This window comes from Alosa alosa, chromosome 7, assembly GCF_017589495.1.
Source record: "Alosa alosa isolate M-15738 ecotype Scorff River chromosome 7, AALO_Geno_1.1, whole genome shotgun sequence".
Lineage (NCBI taxonomy): Eukaryota > Metazoa > Chordata > Actinopteri > Clupeiformes > Clupeidae > Alosa > Alosa alosa.
Window position 1 is genome coordinate 36,268,777 of NC_063195.1, and position 10,164 is coordinate 36,278,940.

General features: G+C 41.2%; 1 protein-coding gene across 1 annotated transcript in view; it reads right to left on the reverse strand.

Annotated features, from left to right (window-relative positions):
* Positions 1 to 528: 528 nt before the first annotated feature.
* The window catches only part of srsf7b (serine and arginine rich splicing factor 7b), a 65,661-nt gene continuing 56,025 nt past the window's right edge, over positions 529 to 10,164 (reverse strand). Inside the window, exons 6-7 of the transcript XR_007194107.1 lie at positions 1,370 to 1,542; positions 529 to 1,285 (exon numbers count right to left, since the gene is read on the reverse strand). The gene's annotated coding sequence lies outside the window, so the exon portion shown is untranslated. The remainder of the gene's footprint in view (positions 1,286 to 1,369; positions 1,543 to 10,164) is intronic.

Here is a 10,164-nt window from a genome sequence, read left to right on the forward strand (position 1 = left end):
CTACTTACGTCAGGCTGAGAAAGTACTAGCTAGCTGGAGCACGCTCGTTCAAATGTAATCGTGGGTGCTATTATTGGGTAAAAAATACCAGGTTTATTATTTCTTTAGCTTTATTCATGTATGACTCCTTTTGTATTTGTTTGTTTAGGTGCACATGTGGAAATTGTGCAACAATGTCGTCAGAGCCGGAGAACTTATGCTGCCAGGGTTACAAGACGGCTGCAGCAGCTGGATGAAAGGCCTCCATGTATGATAGGCAAACAGGTTCTAAACCTGGACGGTCTAAATGTGTTCTCACTGCAGAATGCATGCAACATTTACAGGGCTGACTACGGTCCTTTACAGTTATGGGGAATAGAGCAGTGAGTTATCTGTAGTAACCTACTTACATTCACTGTTCATACAACATAATAAAGCAAATATAGTCTGCCAAAGCCTCCATTTCAGATTTTTTTCTTGAACTTATAGCTAAGTATTTCCTTAGCAAACTGTATATTACACAAATTCACATGAATCATTTTACACATGCAATAAACATTTATTTACCACTGTCATTGTACATAAAAATACAGTATTGAATGATTCACCGATTCCAAATTAGACATACATTATAAAACCTGTTGACTAGCAAAGTTCATTTTTCTCGTTACAGGTATTAAGCCTACAGAAGTTGTGAGCTGGTGCTGGGGCTTCCTTGGTAGAAAGATACGGGTAGTGATCCCCTCGTGTGTCGTCACGGGAGTTTCCTGACGCCCATGGAAGATATGTAGGCTTCAAACTCCCGCCCCTTGATTGAATCTTGAGACATAGCTGGCGATGACCTCCTCCTTGTCTGGATGCTCATATTGTGAAGACAGGTCCGGCGGGATGTTTAGCTTCAGAATCTCGTCTCCATACGATGATGGGTCAACAAAGACTTTCTCCATGATCATGTCCATCAAATCATCAACATACACACAAAAAAGTGAATCACTAGTATAATTTACTACATTATTCAACAACTGTTCATTTTGCACGTGAAATTTTGTAGTTTCTCAGGTATTTAAGTAAGTTTGTTTGGTTTTATTTATTGTGTTGAAAGCACTGTTGCAGTACTTTGTCATGTACAATGCAAGTGTTTGTTTTTGTGTAGCAAAAAAAAAAAAAAAAACACGGAATGTAGCGTCTGTCTTCACTGGTCTGGCTCTGCACTCTCCCTTCCTGGATTTTGGAAAGCTCAGTTTGTAAAGAGGAAGATGTGGTGGCTTGTCCTCGATTAGCACTCTCATTATAATGCAGGTAGAGTCTTGGACAGTAAAAAGAAAATCAGACATGAAAACAATTTCAAGGAATGGGCAAATATTCTCAAAGAATAAACAGTTTCATTTACCTGCACAGCATCCCCAGATATGGATAGACCACGTTTTTGGGTGCGAACCGCAGAATGACACTATGGAACGCCTCCAAAGAGGACGTCTGATAGTGGGGACTGAGTTTGGCAATATCCTTCAGGACAGTCTTCTTGGTCAGCTCTTTTTTCTAGATTGTAGAACACAGGAGTTCCTGTAAGACAAAACGCAGGAGTTCCTGCAAGACCTGGTAATGACCATAATTGCAGAGTCCTAGAAGACAGTTGTGTGCCAACACTTTCTTTCAGGGGGCTCAGTCTGGCAATCAATATATTTTGTAGCTGGTCTTTCTTCTGTATGTAATGTTAATGATGTACTGGCCTATACAAAAAGAGAAATGACATCAACTTCATCTTACATGTATGCCAACAGCTACATCAAGTAAAAATAATCACTAATAAATACTACACAAGAGAAGAAACTAATTACAAAATATAGCTGCAAGCAGCAATGCGGGGGCCTAGCAGAGCGCTATAGCAGGAATGGCGTTGCCATGGCATGAGCAAGCACTCACAGCAAGAGGCCAAATTACACCAATGTCTTTGTGCGTTCTCACAATCAGCTACCATGTCCCTCTACCAAGTGAGCTCACTTTCTTTATTACAGCACCCCTAGAGGCCAAATGAGACCACTTTCCTTCATGTCCTCACAATCAGCTAATATGTCCCTGTACCAAGTTTGGACTTCATACACCGAAGTGTTGCATAGATACGAGCTCACTTCCTGTATTACAGCGCCCCCTATAGAGGCCAAATGATGCCAATTTCCTGCTGTCTCCTCACAATCAGATACGAAGTCCCTGTACCAAGTTTGGACTTCATACACCGAACTGTTGCTGAGATACAAGCTCACTTCCTGTATTACAGCGCCCCCTAGAGAGGCCAAATGATGCCAATTTCTTACCGTGTCCTCACAATCAGATACAAAGTCCCTGTACCAAGTTTGGACTTCATACATGAAAGCATCTCCGAGATGTTAGCCCACTTCCTGTTTTGCGGCTTCATCACCATATTTGATTGGCAGTCACGGGCCAATAAAGTGGAATTAGAAAAATCTGACAAGTATCGTTTGTGCGGCTCGGTCTGAAGATCTCCACCAAGTTCTGTGAAAATCGGATGAAATTTGTAACCGCTGAAACTTTTCGTAGAGTTTGAACTAAATCCAATATGGCGGAGGTCCAATATGGCGGAAAGTGACGGGATAGGGGTCGATGAACTCGGGATGGTCCAAGGATTCAGACGCTACCTCAATTGTGAAAATCAGACAAAAGAGTCAAGGATCAAACGAATGAACGCATGTCCAGCATTAAACTGGTGGTGGCGCTAGTGTGTTCAATGTATATGCATGAAAATTGGTGTGAGTGATTGGGACAGTGTCCTGACTAATGGTCTCGAGTTTTGTTATGTTAACTCAAAGCGTCACCTAGATGGTTGTCCACTTCCTGTTTGGTGGCTTCGTCACCATATTTGATTGGCCGTCACGGGCAAATAAAAATGAAATTGAAAAATCTGACAAGTACCGTTTGTGCGGCTCGGGCAGAAGGTCATCTCTACCAAGTTTCGTGAAAATCGGAAGAAATTTGTAACCGCTGAAACTTTTCGTAGAGTTTGGACTAAATCCAATATGGAGGTCCAGTATGGCGGAAAGTGACGTAGTAGGGGTCATTCAACTCAAGTCAGTCTAGGGATTCCAACGCTGCTTGATTTGTGAAAATCGAACACACCGTTCAATTGTTACATGCGTGCATGTGAGTCCAGATTCGATCCATTGGTGGCGCTAGAGTGTTCGGCATAGAGTTCTGTAAATTGGTGAGAGTGATCATGGGACGGTCCTGAATCAGGGCGCTAAATTTCATAATAATAATAATAATGACTTGCAAATACCTTTCAACCCAGCTTTTCAACTTTCGGCCAAACTTTGACCTGTTGGTGGCGCTAGACGGCTGGGTTTAGAGATCCGTAAATGAGCGTGAGTGGTCAGTGGAGTGTCCCGAAACGTTCTGCCAAAAAATCTGCACTTTTTAGCCAGGCGTTCTATGGGCTGCCATAGACAGCAGCGTGAACCTAGCGAAAATAGAATGTTCGTGCCGGATGTATCTATTGCTAGCAAAGGCGGCTAAGAGTTAGCCATTTTTTCAAAATAAAAGTCCCGCTAACCACATTGGGTTTAATGGAGATCGTTCAGAATAATGAAACAAACTTTTGATTTGACTAACCCTATAACATAAACCTATGTGAAATAAATAATTTATTAGGAAAAAACTGGTTAAAGGTGTCATTCACTGAGAACCCGTTTAATACTTGTTACTTTCGAAATACTATAGCTCACTCCAAGTTGCATATGCATGCTGCACGTGAAAATGATCTTCTACCCCCATTGCCCGCATTAGCCAATGAAAGAAAATACACGGAAAAACAAGCGAATCAGAAAAAGCCCTTCCCAATGATGCCGAAGGGAAACTGGTTATTCATGAACTCGCCCACCTTGGCTTGTGACCGCCCACAGGAAGACAGTATTGATTTTGTGGCTAGGAGGTAGCAGAGCTACAGAGCTAATCTCTGCAGAGAAGCTAAGTGAACAGCTACTTGCTAACATGGCGGCGGAACACATTCGTGCTTGTTTTATCTGTGGCAATAAGACATCAACATTGCATTTCTTGCCCAAGAAAGAAGAGTCAAGGACTAAATGGTTAGAATTTATCTTCGGAACACCACCAGCGAAGTATAGCCCTAATTTAGTTCTGTGTTCAAATCATTTTGACCACAGTGACTTTTACAACTTCGGTGCCTACAGTAGTGGTTTTGCATCGAAGTTGTTATTAAAACCTGGATCTGTACCATCACAACGATCGAGCACAAGCACACAGGGGGTAAGTAAAAACAAACTTTTCTACCTAAGGTTTTTGTTCATATTCTTCACGTTAGCATGCATGAAATGGGCACGAGCTAGGCTGTCACTCATAGAAAACAAAAAACGTTACCGAGAGATTTAGCTTGTTGAACCTATAATCTTCTAACCTAAGCTAAAGCGTACCTCTCGGCAAAATGCATTCTAGAGTGCTTTTGTGAAAGTACCCGAGTCAAACTTTAGTTTAAAGGCAGAATTACACTTGTCCATTGTCGTTCACTAAAAGAACTACTTGGTTTTTCTGCTCGAAAGGAGTGAGCTGTCCAAAACCTCTCTTTTTAGTAAACTATGTGTACACAAACAATGTTCTCAACGCTCGAGTTGATGTGTAGAGACACTGATCATACTTCGATACTAACGATCAAAGTTTCATGTTGTGTCGAGCCTTCTTAGTGTTTTAAAAATAGCGATTTTGACGCGATCATGCATCAAAACTGTAGTGGCTATTCAAAAGGCCATTTGACCAGAAAACGACAACACTGGGAAGCTGAAAAGTGGTGCTTCCCTTCCAACGTAATTATGCTTTTAAACGAAAGTTTGACTCGGGTACATTGCATTCACAAAAACACCCTAGGATGCATTTTGACGAGATTTACGCTTAGTCTGAACAAGGAAACTATACACGTGCACCATTAGGCTAAGTTGCTATCACTAGAGCTCAGGTATTTACACTTCAGTCTACTTTATGTCTTCTAGTCATTATTACATTGGCCTTTGTACATTAATGTTTTGTTTGATTACTTGCTTACGTAGTGTTTGTCTTCCAGAGCACATCACAGACATTGGTGACAACCCCCATTCATACCAGCACCCAAACAGACCCACCTAGCTGTGCATGTCGGGCTACACAGCTTTCTATGGGTACATTAGGTCATCACGTTAGAAGCAAAGGTTTGTGATCTGACTCTTTTTCAATTTCTGTTGTGCTAGTTTCTAGAACACTTTTTATAGTAAAGCAGGTGCTTATGTGCTTGTCAATGTTTGGGAAAGTCAATTGCATTACAAATAGGAATGACATTCCTGAATGTCTTTTTGTGGGTGTGCTACTTGTTACATCATACATCTTATCACAGTCACTGAAATCTTTTTGTTTCCATTGGGCCATTACGGTTTTGTGTGATATATTGAATGTCCTGTGTCCTATTAATACTGTATCTTGTAACTTGACAGTAATACACATTCATTTACTTCAGGTACCCAAACAGAATCCTTTATGAGAACTGCGAGTATTGCCACAAGTACCTCTGATGCACCTGCTACCTCTACGCCCATCAAGGCTGTTCACCCAAGGCCAGCAAAAAGACCTCGGGTTGATGAAGAGGAGGAAAGTGACATCTCCACAATTTTACCTGAACCCCAGGTCTCCACGTATGATCCAGCACAGTCAATCAGCAATGTAACAGAAGCATCACAGCCCACGTATATGTTTTGAGCTGTCATTTCATCTAAACGACAATGTTTCTGTTGATAAATATCTTTGTGTTAATACTTTGCTTGTTAAACTAACATTGTGGATGTCTATAATGTCATTTGTCTCAAACAGTGATACGTCTTCAACTGGATACAAAGACTCCAAGTACATAGTATTTGAGAAGAACCTTATGGAACTTTTTGAAACGTGTCCAGACTGTCGCCGGTTGTCGGATGTGAGGACCTACAGACGGGGAACATTTTTGGCCATCGACCAAAAATGCCATCACTGCCAGTTTTCCAGGCAATGGAAGAGCCAGCCAGCGATTGGAAGCTCCCCTGTAGGCAACATAATACTGTCTGCTGCCATATATTTCACCGGCTCCTCATATTTCCAAGTGCAAAAGGTATAGTACACTCCACAGTTTATCCCAATGTTTACTATCCAACCAGATTGAACAGTATTTATCTGGTCCTGGTCAGAAGCAGGGTCTGCTGGATAGCAAGCAAATGGCCCTGCTCACTTAAGATGTAAGACTCTTGATGCTTCTTCCCCATTTTCACAACTTTATCTGGCCCTAGTCACACGTTTCCCCTGCCCCACTTTCTCAAGTTTACCTGGCCATAGTCACACCTGTCCCCCCCCCACTTTCACAACTTTACCTGGCCCTAGTCACACGTTTCCCCTGCCCCACTTCCTCGACTTTACCTGGCACTACTCTATAGTGGAGACACAACAGTTACATTACAAAGTGCCTCCAACAGGCAATGAGCCAACATGAACTCAGATGACCCACACCTAATTTACATTTGAAGGTTCTCACCTGTACTATTCATGCTGACCCTTAGAGGCTGGAAATGATTTTGGAAGTTACTTTGCCAACCAACACGCCTGGCCCGATACAGTGCTTTACAATGTCCTCATGCATGATTTTTTTTAATTTGTAGATATTTCAAGCCATGCATCTGCAAAACATCAGCTACTCAGCATTCCATAGGCATGCAAGCAGTTATCTGGAAACAGCTGTGATCCACCAATGGCACCAGTACCAAGAAGCAGAATTTGAGTTCTTGAGTCAGAGGAAAGTCAAGATTGGAGGGACATGCGAGCAGATTCACCGGGTAAGCTTCCGCTTTTTATTAGACGAAACATATTCTATTATGACAGACCGTGGTGTAACACACAAAATTTTAAAAAAATAAATAAATAAATAAATAAATAAATAAATAAATAAATAATAATAATAATAATAATAATAATAATAAGACCTACTTCTAATAGAACTATTGTGTATTTGCAGGTCACTCTGCCAAATATGGAAGTTACAGTTTGATGAATCTGGAGACCAACAGCATTATTGACATTCAACTAGTCCAGGTGAGTGGATTCACAGATGTAAATAGTTATCAATGTTACACAATGCTCATGTTGGCTTTTGGAGTCCAAGGGTGTGGCAGTCGATTACATTGTCACTGACCGTCATCCACAGATACAAAAATATCTCCGTGAGCAAAAGATAACACACTACTATGATGTCTGGCATTTGGAAAAAGGTTATAGTCTTACTTTGGTTCAACATAGAATTTCAACACTGCAACATGGCATTGCATTGCAATAACAATATCCCTGTACCAATATTAGGAGTTAATGTTTAGATGCACACACATCATGTTTTTCATCACAATAAGTCAACTCATTTTGTGATCACCAGGTCTATCTAAGAAACTGGGAAAAGTGGCTAAAGAGAAGGACTGCGAGGTGGTCAAGAAGTGGCAGCGTGGAATCAGCAACCATGTTTATTGGTGTGCAACATCCTCATCCTCAGGGCCAGAGAAAGTCGCCAAATGGACATCTGTGGTAAACCACATGCAAAACAAACATACCCACGACAATCCTCTCTTCCCACAATGCCAACATCCAGTCCTTGGAGCAGAGATCGCAAGAAGTGGTTTCAACCAGGTGTGTAGCTGTCTGTTGTACTCAATGTTTTGTGACAACATAACTTTTGAATACTTATTTACTTTGTGCTTCATGTCTCTAGGTTCCAAAGCCCTCTACAAAGTGGAGAAGATCCTAACAAATAAGAGGGTCCTCAGTGATGTTGAGAGGCTAAGCTCACGGTACCAGACCTCAACACTGGAGGCATTCCACAGTGTAATCTTGCGCTTCACACCCAAAAGTGTGGTCATTCCTTTCATTGGGATGTTGTGCAGGTATGTTTTGTCACATCTACATTAACCACTATGTGTAAAGTGATTTTGCAAGAAATGCTTACAGTTAAGAGAAAAAGTAATCATCTGCACTGATCAATTACTATCAAATTTGATGTTGTTGGTTTGGAAGTAACCAATATTGGTAGGATAGTGATTTGTCATAACAGCCTATTTTGTTTTTTAGACTATATCTGGCAGCAATGCACTTCAATGAAAACGCTGGCCGCACTCAGGCAAGAACAACTTCAGGGAAACTGAGGTACAGCTTACATTTCCCAAAAGCCAAAAAGGGAGGGCACACTGTGAAGCCAGTAAAATCACCACCAACACACTGTAAGTAACTCAAACACAAACTATTTATTGCCATTCTTGAAAGACAAATAAAACTGTTTAATATCGAGGAGACATTATGTACATATTTACATTGAACATTTTCTTCCAGGCTACGTCCACAACCTGATTGCTGGGGTGTTTGAAGAGATAGTCCCCAACCCCCTGCCTTACATGGAGGAGCTCCAAAAAAATCCCTGTTCCTGATGCCCTGTCCTCAGCATTCTACCATCCTCCACTGACAGAAGCTGTGGCTGCATACACATCTCGCTTTAGGCAAGGGCAGCCCTAAAGCCGACATATTGGCCTTCTGTGTCTGGGAACTGTCTTCGGATCCGTAGGACAACACAAGCCGGAATAACAACTCGGACTTTTCTACCTAAATAACCCCAGCACCAGCTGACAAAGGATCTGTAGGCCAGATGTCTGCATCGCCTTGCAAAAAAAGACATTGTAAATTCTGTACATAGTTTGGATATTCTTCTTTTGTGTTTGCATTATTTTATTAGACTTGAAAATTACTGTATGTAAATAAAATAAGCTATTTGTTGAAAATGGACCCGTTTTTTCTATATTGGCTTTAGGAGTTTCATCAGGTTGTTTTCTTTCTTTTAGGCTAAAGATGGTTTATCTTACCTTTCATATCCTCTCTCTCGCAGGGGGCCATAGTCGGCTCTATAAATATTTAGTGCATTTTGAAGGGAGTATATGTTGAGGCAGACTGGTTCTAATCCTGGGTGGAGGGTCATACAGGCAACAGGGGTACCGGTGTCGCCCATTCTTCTAACCACCTGAGCAGTCATACGTGAATGTAAACAATTTGAGTAACCTATGCCAACAAACTTGTAAACAATTTGAGTAACCTATGCCAACAAACTTATATCAACCAAAGCCATGCCATAGTTCTCATTACAATAAGAATCTCCTTGCAGCACACATGTGTGTGACACGTGAAAACAAAATGAGTAACCTTTGTCAACAAACTTGCATCAACCAACGCCAGTTAGATCATTACCGGAGGAGTCTCCTTGCAGCACAGATTCTCTGCTTCCGTGGGCATTCTGTCGCAATTCCCGCAAGTACACCTGACAAAATATAGGTCGGTAGGTGTGTTTGTTTAGAACATAGGCTATGCAATGTTCTAACTTTTCAGCATGGCAAAGGAATTGTTTATGTAGGGTTCGAATGGTGCCATTGTTTACCACCTTCTGGGTGTAGATGTGCTCCGCCATCCCTAAGCATTAACTGGTCAGAGAGAAGAAACCATAAGGGAAAAAAAAGGCATAAGACCAGACAGTCAGGATAGGAAGATAACAGGTACTGTAGGAACAGTTGGAGGAAGGGCAAGTCATACATGGTTACAAGTGTTTTGTAATTGTCAGGCTATGTGTGGTGTGAAAAAGATTGCTGAATTCCTGTAGTGCAGCAGCTCTTTTGCGTTTCGATGTCAGACACCAACACATGGACATTATTGGACCATTCTTTGCCATCGATATCTGGGTATAAAGGCAGACTATGTAAATAGAGCTCATAACGTGATAAACGTCATGATAACAACAGTATCATTTCACCTATGATCTTAAATCAATAATATGTCACAGGGAAACAAATCCCAGAGCGTTAATGTGAACATAGAAGACATCCATGTCTGCCTGTTAAATGAAACCAGCATAAGCATAGGCTTAAATATTCTACAGACTTAAGGAAATATGCAACGTACCTGGCGATGTACAAGACTTGCGAAATGCAATAATAGCTGACTTTTGAATATTTCAAAGTAATAGACAAATAGGCCTAATTTGTAATCTAATGTAATATATTATACTGTACTGAATGGATGGTTGCTATGGGCAGAAGCCAGTCGTTAGTACATATTTAGATTGTTTATTGCGCTTCTCAACCAGAAGAGGGACCC